Source organism: Castor canadensis, chromosome 4 (genome assembly GCF_047511655.1).
Source record: "Castor canadensis chromosome 4, mCasCan1.hap1v2, whole genome shotgun sequence".
Lineage (NCBI taxonomy): Eukaryota > Metazoa > Chordata > Mammalia > Rodentia > Castoridae > Castor > Castor canadensis.
The window spans coordinates 60,427,948-60,440,570 of record NC_133389.1 but is presented as its reverse complement, the minus strand read 5'-3'; positions in this window follow the sequence as shown (position 1 = coordinate 60,440,570).

Genomic DNA, 12,623 nt, shown 5'->3' with positions numbered 1-12,623 from the left:
CTGACCTCTGTAAATCTCCTCAAACAAGCTTTATCAAGGGCACTTGCACTCTCCATCCCAAACCCTAACAAAATTATTCATCATATAGATAAATAATTCACTCAGATGAAGGCCAAGCTTTGGGTCTGGTGGCCCAAAGTGCAGGAGATTCAATGGCTCTGATAGCCTACCTCTCAAAACAACCAGACTCCATTTACAGGGGCTGTCCGGCCTCCTTAAAAGTATTGGCCGCAGCAGCTCTCTTAATACCAGAAGCTCAAAAAATAACTTTCAATTTACCTATGACAGTCTGGTCATCTCACAACATTCAAGGCTTAATTAGCCACAAAGTTCTTAACTCCATCTCCCCATCTTGTGTTCAGATCTTACAACCTGATCTAACTTCCTGATGATGTCAGCAACAAAACCCTGCTACCCTCTTGCCCTCAACTATCCCACCTAACCCAGAGCCCCCAGCTCATGACTATTTTGAAGTACTTGATGACTCACTTACAACTTTTCATCACATCCTAGACATCTGCGTACCCAATGCCCCCACCAGGTTTATAGACGGCAGCTCTACAAAGGCCTCCACTACCTCTGCAGCTAGAGCAGGATACACAATAGTTGAAGGATACCCAAATAATAATACATATACCACAATAGAAATAAATAGTCTTCCTCCTACAACTTCCTCCCAACAGGCAGGACTGTATGCTCTTACACAAGCATTACAAAGGGCAAAAGACAAGGCAGTTAACATTTACACAGACTCAAAATACACAATATCATCCATTCTAATAGCCAAATATAGAAAGAACAGGGCTTCTTAACAACTAGGGGATCCCCAATTACCAATGCAAAATATATTATGGCCCTTTTACAAGTGGCCACTCTCCCTCACACAGCTGCCATCCTTCACTGTAAGGGACATCTAAAGGATAACCCATTCATATCTATTAGCCATAATTTGGCAGACACCACAGCTAAACAGGCAGCCCAACAAACGCCCCCTCCCTGGCCATTCTACCAGTTCATTATAGTTACACACAAAAAGAACTATTAAAAACTCAGGGGGCTAGCCAACACAAAAGATACAGGTCTCTTAATAACACCCTTGTCCTACTGGAACAACAAATTAAACCCATAGTACCTGCCCTCCATCAAGTCACCCACTCTAACCCTCTGTCTTTACTCCATTGTACAAACTCATATTGCTCCTAATCCTAACTTCCACAAAACACTAAAGGATGAGTCCTCTTGCAACATGTGCTCCAAAACTAACCACCTATCAAACATCCAGCCCCCTTCTTTCTCACCCATCAGGCAAGAGGTCACTTACCTGGGTCAGACTGGCAAGTGGATTTTACCAATATACCCCCAATTAAACACATCAGATATCTTCTAGTTTTAATTGACACTTTAACAGGGTGGATCTAAGCTTTCCTCAATACTAACAAGAGAGCCTCCACAGTGGCCACCATACTTTTCAGGGAGATCATTTCCTGGTTTGGTCTCCCCACATCACTACAATCAGATAATGGACCAGAATTTACTTCTAATGATTGTGCAACAACTGGCCTCCTATATTGGGTCAAAATATCACTTCCATATCCCATACCATCCACAGTCCTCTGGGAAAGTAGAAAAGGCCAATTACACCCTAAAAAACATACTCACCAAACTTACTCAGGAACTTCAACTGGACTGGGGCAAACTATTACCTTTAGCTCTCCTCTGCACCTGAGTCCTCCCTCAAAAGCCTCTGCTAATCAACCCTCTTAAGGCTATGTATGGCTGGCTAGTAACACCAGGTCTTCTTACAACACCCTCTAACATTCCCCATTCTCTGCTTTCTTCTTTTCTACCCTACATGAGAACAACACTTTGGGCTCACTTAGACACCCATCTCCCAAAACCCACCTCTCTTTCTCCTGCAAACCTCCACCTAGTACAGATCAGAGAATGAGTGTATTAGAAGGGACCAATACCCCCTCTTACCTTACAACCTCCTTGGAAGGTCCCCCTACAGGTTATTTTGACAATTCCCACTGCTGTTAAACTACAAGGATATAAACCCTGGGTACATGTCTCTTCTATAAAACAAGCCTCTTCTTCCCACCCTCCATGCACTGCCCCCTCCTGCTCTCTCCTGCTCCAGGACTGGACCCACCAAGATCCATATCACCTGTCTGCCCTCCATCCATGAGACTGATGAATCAACTCCTCCAGCAGTACCAGACCTTCCTCCAGATTCTCCAAAGCCAACTTAACAATTATCACCTAACATAAGAAAACCTCACAGAGATCGTCTTGGAGACGATCTCTCTACAAGGAGATCTCATTGAGTTCACGCCTGACCAAATACACTTCTCTTCTCCTTTTGCCTTTTCTTCACTTTTAACCATCACCATTCCTCTCACAATGATTCCTTCTTTACCTTTACTCTGTTTACACAGGTAATCCTCTCCCTCTCTCTCCAGCAACCAGTGACAGCCACACCGCTTTTAACTTGTACTCTCCCTTGATGAATGCCTCTGCCCAACTACTTTTAGCTGTCAATCCTAATCTCTCCTCTTGCTGGATCTGCACCAGATCCAATGACAAGGGCTGGATGGTGCATCCTGCCATTCTGGTGGAATGGACCAACACAAAAGGAACATTACACCAAAGCTCACCCATCTAGGCTCCATGTTCTTTGCCCACCCTTCACAGAGCAATAATGCTGAAACTGCTTGATCTAAAACTGCAATTAACACCTCTACAAGAAAAATCACAACATCCACCCCTCAAAAACACTCCCTCCTATGACAGGCGCTACAGCACAAGCTGACCTCTATGGGACTGCACCTTAATGTATGCAAAGATCCCACTTCCCAGACTCCAAACCCATAGGCTCTCTTAATACTTCCTGATGCACACAGACTCTCTTCCTCCCCCCTCCCCATAATAGTCAAATAATAGTCAATTCCAATTCTTTAACCAAAGGGACAACAGGTATAAACACATCAAAATGGCCTATTTCTCAATCTCCAACTTATCCATTCCAACATACTCCCATCCCCTCTGCCCAGGGAAGCTTCACTACAGCCATGCCAGACTTTCTGTAATGGGTGACTACTCCTCAATGCCATGTTAGTCTTTAACATACCAGGGCTCTGCCCAAATCCCTTCTCCAAAGGCAACTTCAAACTGTTATTCACACCTCACTCCCAGCTTTTTTTCTATCCATCAACCCACTGACTTATCATGGAATCCCCCACTCCCACTAGTGCTTCTTCCCCTCTCTTACAACACCTTTTAATGGCCTCCCTCTCTATCTCCTTTCACTCATATGAAAGAGAACAAAATGCAGACCAGCTAGAATCCTCTCTTTCAAATTAATGGGATGCCTCTCCCCCTCTGCAGGAACCTTCTTTCTGTGTGGGTCCCATGCATACACGTCTCCCTAGTAACTTTGTACCCTTGTTTTTCTGATTCCCCCTGTCTCCTACACTATCGACTCAGAAATCATTCCTGTCCCCGTTGTCAGCTTTTTACACACAAAAAGAGATGATAGCCTCACCCCACCCTAGTATTCCAGCCTGGAATGCTGGAATATTGAGAAACACTGAAACAATGCAACATGGCTATCTTTGATAAAAGAGCCAGAGAAAAACACGTATATGGCTGGCTGCCCACCCCAATGACCTTCCTGATAACATCCAGCACCTTCCCCCATTCCCCCTTCACAGTCTTTTTTCTAATGCTCATCCCCCTCCAATCTCCCTTTTCCCACTGTAGGATGCTTAAAAACCCCAGCCTGTAGAGAGGCATGCTCTCGCCCCTTTCGGAGTGTTACTCTGATGGCTGAGGGTCCCTCTCAGGTCTCCTCTCCCTAATAAAGACCTGCTGCTTGCAAAGGTCACAGATTCTTTCTCAGTCTCTCTCTTGCTTCTTCATTTTCCTTTCAGTGACTATATTAACATCAGACAAAATAGACTTTAAGTCAAAAAATCTTTCAAGAGACAAAGAAGGACACTATATAATGATAGGGAAAATTCACCAAGAAGATATTGAAAGGGAAACTGACAGGACTACCCAAAAGATGGTAATGGGAGGAAGTGCCCACAAAGGAATGAGCCATCTTCTTCCCAGAGGACGTGCATGAAGATGCCACCTTTACATCCTCCCCAAATCAACTCCTAACAAGTCACTCAGTGTCAAATCTAAACTAATACAGATAGAAAATCTTGACCTGAACACCAGAAAGGCCACGCAGGCATGTGGGAGGGAGAAAAAGGGAAAATTAACAGGACCCATAAAAGGAGAACTCCTGGAGCACTTTAGCGGACTACCAGTTTCTGGGTCCTGCTTCTCACTCCTGGGAAACATTTACTTTCACTTTGCAATAAAGATTTCACTGGCCTGCTGCTTCTTGGTCTCCTGTCTTTTAATATTTTAATCGACAGAGCAAAAGGACCCACCATAGCTTCTATGCGGTATCAATATAAAGATATAAATATTTATGCAGCAAACTTCAGAATCCCAAAATTTATGGAGGAAATTTTGACAGAATTGGAGGGAGAAATAGAGAGCAACATAATAATAGTAAGAGACTTCAATATCCTACTTTCAAAAATAAAGAGAGCAACCAGAAGAAGGTTATTAAGGAAATAAAGCATTTGAACAACACAACTGGTCAATTGGAACTAACAGATATAAATAGAGCAGAAGATACATTCTTTTCAAGAATGCAGTGGATGTTCTTTAGATAGGCCACATAGTAAACTGGAAAGCAAGTCTTTATAAATTCAAGAAGGCTGACATCACACAGTGTCATTTCTGGTCACAAGGAAATGAAAGTAGAAAGTCATAGCACAAAGTAACCTGGAAAAAATTCCAAATATGTAGAAGTTAAACAACATATTCATACCAGTGAATTGAAGAAAAAAATCACAGGGGAATATGGAAAATACATTGAGACAAATTGAAATCAAAACACATTATACCAAAGCATAAAAATGTCAGAATTAAAAAAATCTCAAATTAACAACTTAAATTTCACATCAAGGAGCTAAATTTGGAGAACAAAATAAACCCAAAGCTAAAAAAAAAAAAGAAGAAGAAGAAGAAAATAATAGCAGAGATAAAGGAAATAGAGGAAAAAAGAAAAGAAACTAAAGGTTTTTTAGAACATTAATAAAACCAGCAAAACTTTAACTACATTAAAAGAAAGAGAGATAGGATTAACTAGAATAAAAATGAAAGCTAGAACATTATGTAGCCAATGGTACAGAAATAAAAAGATTATAAGAGAATTGTATGAACAATTGTACACCAGCAAATCTGGTAACTCAGAAGAAATGAATACATTTCTAGAACACCTGAACAGACCAATAACTAGTAGGAGACTGAATCAGGAACCAAAAAGAAAAGTCCTGAACTTTTCTGACTTCACTGGAGAATTCTACTAAACATTTAAAGAAGAATCAATATCAATCCCCCTGAAACTTTTTCAAAACATTGAAGATAAAGGAACACTTCCAAGGTCATTCTGAGGCCAGTATTATCCTGTTATCAAAGCTAGATTTTGCAGAATCACTAAGGTATCTATCATCCATCCTACCATCAGTTCACAGCCTTCAGCTGCTTCCTGCTTTTGTGTCAATTTCTGGGAGACTGTGATAGACATAATGTTAATTTTGGAAGTCTTGTGTGCATAAAGAAAACAAAAACATATGTTACCTGAAAGGGATTGCAAGCAGCACCTGGGCCCCCTCACTTCAGGTGACTGACTGTGGAGCCTCCAGGGACCAGAAGTTTGGCAGAGTGTAGTGTCTCCAGAACACTGCCCCACCCCCAGCTCAGCAAAGGTTGGAGACTGCCTGCAGTCAGTTGTCATTTTTCTCTGTAGTAGCCATATCCATACATCTTACTATTGCTAACAGCTGTGTTCAGAAATCCAATGCAAATGCTGAGCCCTTTGTCAAATATGTTAAATGGATCCCTTTATTTCTACTGATTAGCCTGTAGACTTTTTCCTGTGGTGAGGAAGCTGGTGTGCCCTGTAGAAACTGCTACTTAATTCACTTTTTCTCCTCCAGGGAAGGACAGCTTTGCCAAGAAGGCTAAATTCTGAGGAAATTAAATTACTTTGCATGAAAGGCAGTCAATTTCTGGGTAATTTGTTCGGGTACCAGTGTGTGCCACTTGAATGGCTTCCCCACTTATGCAGGGTGGTCTACAGGGACTGGTGTTAATATCTTCACTTTCTTAATGATGCCATCCTGGGGTTTATGTGCCCTTACAGGGAAAATGCTGCTTTGGCACATTTTGGGATGAATGCGTGCCGATGAGAAAGTTTCCAATGTTAAGTAAAGTCTTAAGATGAGTAAACTCTTCCTTATTGTGAAAGCAAGCATACTGCTTTCTGCTAAGGATCTGATCACCACAAGACGTGTGTGACTTTCTGCTACGTTTAGAGGATGCTTACAAAATATCCTCTTGTAATCTTTGTCCTTCATATTCATCATTCACCTTTCTTTATTATTGTACTGGGATGCATTGTGGCATTTATAAAAGTTCTTGTAATACACTGTAGTTGAATTCACCCCTTCCATCATTTTCCTTTATTCTCCCCTGGCCCCATTCCTGAAAGTTTCAACAGTTCTAATTTTTCCATTTTCATACATAAGTACATTATATTTCCACTACATTCACCCTCCTACAACTTTTCCCTACCTCTAACTCCACTAAATCTAGACAAAAGCAAAACAGACTAGTTACTATCATAGCCCATTAGCTGTCCATTTAACTTCTCAGCTTCATAATTTATTGTATTTTAGTTGGCAGATATTATCATCTTGAAACTAAGGCACAAGTTATATGTTTGATTGTGCAAATAAGAAGAGTGACTTGTGCTCCCACCTCCATCCCTCAGGTGTGTGCCCTCCCCATTCCATTCCTGATCCATGCATCCATGTATCCTCACACAGATGGGGCCAGACTGACTCCCCACCTCCACTGACCATAGTCCCAATTTCCAAGCAAACCACAGGTGATAGAACAATAATGTCGCCATTTTGTGAATCAGCCAAAATGGCAGCCCCGCCCTTAAACAAATTCCCATGCTCTAAGACAGCCCCGCCCCTACCAGAGACTACTGAGCATGCACTAACCTCCTTACCCTCCCCCTTCTATAAAAGCCATTGCTCGCCCAGGCTCGGGCTTTGCCATCTTTTCCCCCGGCCAGCCTGGCAGTTTGGGCCTGCCATTAAACTTTGCTGTATGGACGTGAGTTGTCTCGTGAGCTTTCTTTGAGAGCAGCGTTTTTCCTAACAACAGGAATTTGAAATCTACTACCAAAAGCATTTTGCGGGTCTCACAAAAGAGGAAACTCACAAGTGGAAGCTTAGCAAAGATTTATTTAGCAAAACAGGATATAGTGCATAGACATAGAAAAGGGAAGAAGAGGCATCTTTTGCTTGACATGCACAGGTGGGAGCAGAGAAGTTCAAAAAGAGGTGTCAACCATCCTGGATGTATTTATGTGTTCTGAGCTGGAGGACTCCATCTTGAATCCCTATTTTAAATATATGGCCACCTTATCTAGAAATTGCTAATGATTTTGCCAGTTTCCAAGCATAGAGACAATGAATTTAGGGTGGGTCTATTGTTATCCAAAACATGGAGACAAGGGGCCTTTCCTACCCAAAACAAAGGGACAATAGGTGTAATATTTATATTTCTTTCTGAAGAAGAATCCATTCCTTAGACATGTCCTTTAGTTCTCTGTCTCCCTACCCACTTAAGGAGTTTACAACTTAATTAACATATAAAAGAAAGCAGCCATGCCTTTTATTCTGTGTCTTCTTACCTATTCAAGGAGATTGTAACTTTCTTAACATCTAAAACAAGGGAGGGTGATGCGAAGAAAACTTGCTGTTTAGTGATTTTCAGCCTTTCCTTTCTGGGTCTATTTTAATTCAAGAATCTGACCTTTTAAATATTTTTATTAGTTTTAATCTCTTTATCACCTCATCTATCTTTCCTGTCCTAGAATAAGAGTTTCTATGAAAAATCTAGAGCCTGGGATCATGGTCCTCAAATCAGGGTGATGAGCTAGGGCTTTTTCTCCCACCATCCTGCCCTTTACTACCCATCCACTAGCTTCCCCCAACTTCACTCCCAGCACAGAAAGAGGGTGATGATGATGAGATGGAGTTGGTAAAACTTTACACATTCTTCATAGATTGTCTGAAACACATGTGCTGGGGGCGACTGTTACCAGGGTGCAAAGCCATTTGCCTCAAGCCCAGGAAAGAAGCCTTAGTATTCTGAAGACCTGGGCACCTCACCAACCAGGGGAGAAGGAGAACTATGGCCACCGAAGCTGGCTCCCTCTGTCTAATGTCATTTAATTTAAAAAAGAAAAAGCCTGTGCTAAACAAAATATGGCTGCCCTGTCAGGTGTCCATAACTCCTTGTAAACAGCCATAAGGAGTCAGGCCTGGGGTTTCAGTTAGCAGATATCCCCTGTGAGCAGTTATTTCACTGAAATCTTGCAGGTTGGCTGCTGTAGTCAAATGAGCAGGTATTGGAACACATTCAACACATAGCTATGTTCATCTTAGGCCTGAATGTCACCATAAGGAACATTTCTAGGTGCTCCAGGTATATTCCCCCATTCCCTTCTATACCCAAGCTTTGGTGTGAAATGCTAGTCTATTTTGATCCAAGGGCAATTAGATCTCATTGTCACACCAGGTTTCCCAAGATCTAAAGAAGGCAGGCACTAGCCTTGCTTGGGCATCAAAGTGTGAGGCCTACCATTATTACAGGATGAGAGGGTACAGCTGGTGCAGGGGCCTGGAGAGCTTTGGTATACTCATCACAGTGCCTGTTGGGTCAGTCTGAAGTGAGTCATAGTTTTAGCCCTGAGCTGTACATGGCAAAAAAAAAAAAAGGGAGGGGGGAAGAGGGAACCATGGAAACAAAGTTGAGTCATCTCAGTTCATGAAAAAGTCAATTCTTGTACTTATTCATTTATTCAACATCTTGGCTTAAACTCCTAAGTGGCAGGGTTGAGGAGGGGAGGGAAAAGTCTTCAGGAAACACAGTCTTGTCAGCTGGTCAACAATTCCATTCCATGTATAAGATAGGCTGCCTGCAATCTGTTCCTTCCCCACTCTACAGCCATAGACTGCTTATGGTATGTACCCACCTGCATCACTGTCTGAGGTAGATAAACGAATATATTCTGACCACAGGGGCATTCTTGGCCCTTAGCCCTCTCACTAGGCAAGCAGGAAGTGCTAGGAAGATAAACTGGAAGTAATTCTTAACCAATGGCAAATGAGCAGCAGGTGGATTAACACCTCAACTGTCTCTCCTCTTCTGTGTTAACTCAGCCAAGCTCTATATTGCTTCCTAATGCTTTAGCACTTTATGGGCTTTCTTCCCTCCCCTATCTCACTTCCCAGCACCCCATACAGTGTCCCCTTGGGTTTCCTTCCCAAGTAAACTATTTGTACCTAAATCCTTGTCTCAGGTTCTGCTTCTGAGGGAATCCAAACAAAAGACCACATTCCTTAGCTTTTCACAGAGTTTCAGTTTTAAGAATTCCATCCCACCACCATATGTCACATGTTCTGGTCTACAAAACCTGTTTGCCACATATATGGGTTGCATAAGATGCACCAAAGAAAAACCTCTGGGTGACAAATCAAGCAGAAGGAGAGAAATAATAAAAATAAGTGCCAAAATTAATGACATAGAGACCAAAAAAGCCATACAAAGAATCAATGAAACAAAAAGCGGTTCTTTTAAAAAACAAACAAGATTGACAAACCCCTGGCAAATCTGACTAAAATGAGGAGGGAAAAGACCCAAATTAGTAAAATCAGAAATGCAAAAGGGAAGATAACCACAAACACCAAGAAAATCCAGGGAATCATCAGAGACTTTAAGAAACTACATTCCAATAAATTGAAAAATCTTGAAGAAATGGACAAATTTCTAGATACTTATGACCATCCAAAACTGATCCAAGAGGATATTAACCATTTAAACAGATCTATAACACAAAATGAAATTGAAGCAGCAATAAAGAATCTCCCAGAAAAGAAAAGTCCAGGACTTGATGGATTCTCTGCTGAATTCTATTAGACCTTTAAAGAAAAATTAATACCAACTCTCCTTAAACTTTTCCACAAAATAGAAATGGATGGAACACTGCCTAACTCATTCTATGAAGCCAGTATTACACTCATCCCAAAACTGGACAAAGACACCTCCAAAAAGGAGAACTATAGGCCAATCTCCTTAATGAACATTGATGCAAAAATCCTCAACAAAATAATGGCAAACTGAATCCAATAACATATCAGAAAGATCACTCACCATGACCAAGTCAGCTTCATCCCAGGGATTCAGAGGTGGTTTAACATATGCAAATTAATAAATATAATACAGCACATCAATAGAAGCAAAGACAAAAACCACTTGATCATCTCAATAGATTCAGAAAAAGCCTTTGATAAGAATCAACACCACTTCATGATAAAAGCTTTAAGAAAACTAGGAATAGAAGGAATGTACCTCAATTATAAAGGCTATATATGACAAACCCAAAGCCAACATCATACTTAATGGAGAAAAGCTGAAACAATTTCTCTCAAAATCAAGAATGAGACAAGCATACCCACTCAGCCCACTCCTATTCAACACAGTCCTGGAATTCCTATCCAGAGCAATAAGGCAATAAGAAGTAATAAAAAGTATACAAATAAGTAAAGAAACTGTCAAACTATCCGTATTTGCAGAAGACATGATCCTTTACCTCAAAGACCCAAAAACTCCTAGACACCATAAACAGCTTCAGCAACGTAGCAAGACACAAAATCAACTTACAAAAATCAGTAGCCTTTCTCTATACCAACAATGAACAAACTGAGAAAGAACATATGAAAACGATTCCATTTACAATAGCCTCAAAAAATATCAAATAACTAAGAGTAGACTTAACAAAGGATGTGAATGACCTCTACAAGGAGAACTACAAACCTCTGAAGAAAGAGATCAAGGAAGACTACAGAAAGTGGAAGGATCTCCCATGATCATGGATTGGTAGAATCAACATAGTAAAAATAGCTATACTGCCAAAAGCAATCCAGATGTTCAATGCAACTTTCATCAAAATCCCAATGACATTGATCACAGAGATTGAAAAATCTACCCTAAAGTTCATTTGGAAACACAAAAGACTTCAAACAGCCAAGGCAATACTCAGCAAAAAGAGCAATCAATGCTGGAGGCATCACAATACCCGACTTCAAAGTATATTACAAAGCAATAGCAATAAAAACAGCATGGTACTAGCACAAAAACAGACATGAAGACCAGTGGAACAGAATAGAGGACCCAGATATGAAGCCTCACAGTTATGCTCACCTTATTTTTGACAGGGCACCAAAAACATACGATGGAGAAAAGACAACCTCTTCAACAAATGTTGCTGGGAAAAGTGGTTATCTACCTGCAGAAAACTGAAACTAGAGCCATGCCTATCACCCTGTACCAGTATCAACTCAAAGTGGATTAATGACCTTAATATCAGACCTGAAACTGAAGTTAGTACAGAAAAGAGCAGGGAATACTCTGGAAGCAATAACTATAGGCAAGGACTTCCTCAGTAGAACTCTAGCAGCCCAGCAACTGGGAGAAAGAATGGACAAATGGGACTACATGAAATTAAAAAGCTTCTGTCCAACAAAATAAATGGTCTCTGAATTGAAAAGGCCACCCACAGACTGGGAGAAAATATTTGCTAACTATACATCAGACAAAGGACCGATAACCAGAATATACAGGGAACTTAAGAAACTAAACTCCCCCAGAAATCAATGAACTAATAAAGAAATGGGAAACTGAACTAAACAGAACTTTTTCAAAGAGAGAAATCCAATTGGCCAAAAAACACATGAAGAAATGCTCACTGTCCCTGGCCATAAAGGAAATGCAAATCAAAACCACACTAAGATTCCACCTCACCCCTGTTGGAATAGCTAGCATCAAAAACACCACCAACAACAAATGTTGGCAAGGATGTGGGGAAAAAGGAACCCTCATACACTGCTGGTGGGAATGCAAGGTAGTACAACCACTCTGGAAAACAATATGGAGGCTTCTTAAAAAACTAAACATAGACCTGCCATTTGATCCAGCAATACCACTCTTGGGGATATACCCAAAGGAATGCGACTCAGGTTATTCCAAAGGCACCTGCACACCTGTGTTTATTGCAGCACTATTCACAATAGCCAAGTTATGGAAACAGCCAAGATGCCCCACGACTGACAAATGGATTAAGAAAATGTGGTATTTATACACAATGGAATTTTACTCAGCCACAAAGAAGAATGAAATTTTGTCATTCACAAGTAAATGGATGGAACTGGAGAACATCATCTTAAGTGAAGTCAACTAGGCTCAGAAGGCCAAAAATCATATGTTCTCCCTCATATGCGGACTTTAGACCTAAAATAATTGCAGTAATATTATTGAATATGGATCACACACTAACGGGAGAATGCATACAGAAGGAATAAGGAAAGGGAAGGAAACCTAAAACTTGAAAGAGTTTGATGTGTCCACTGTAGAGA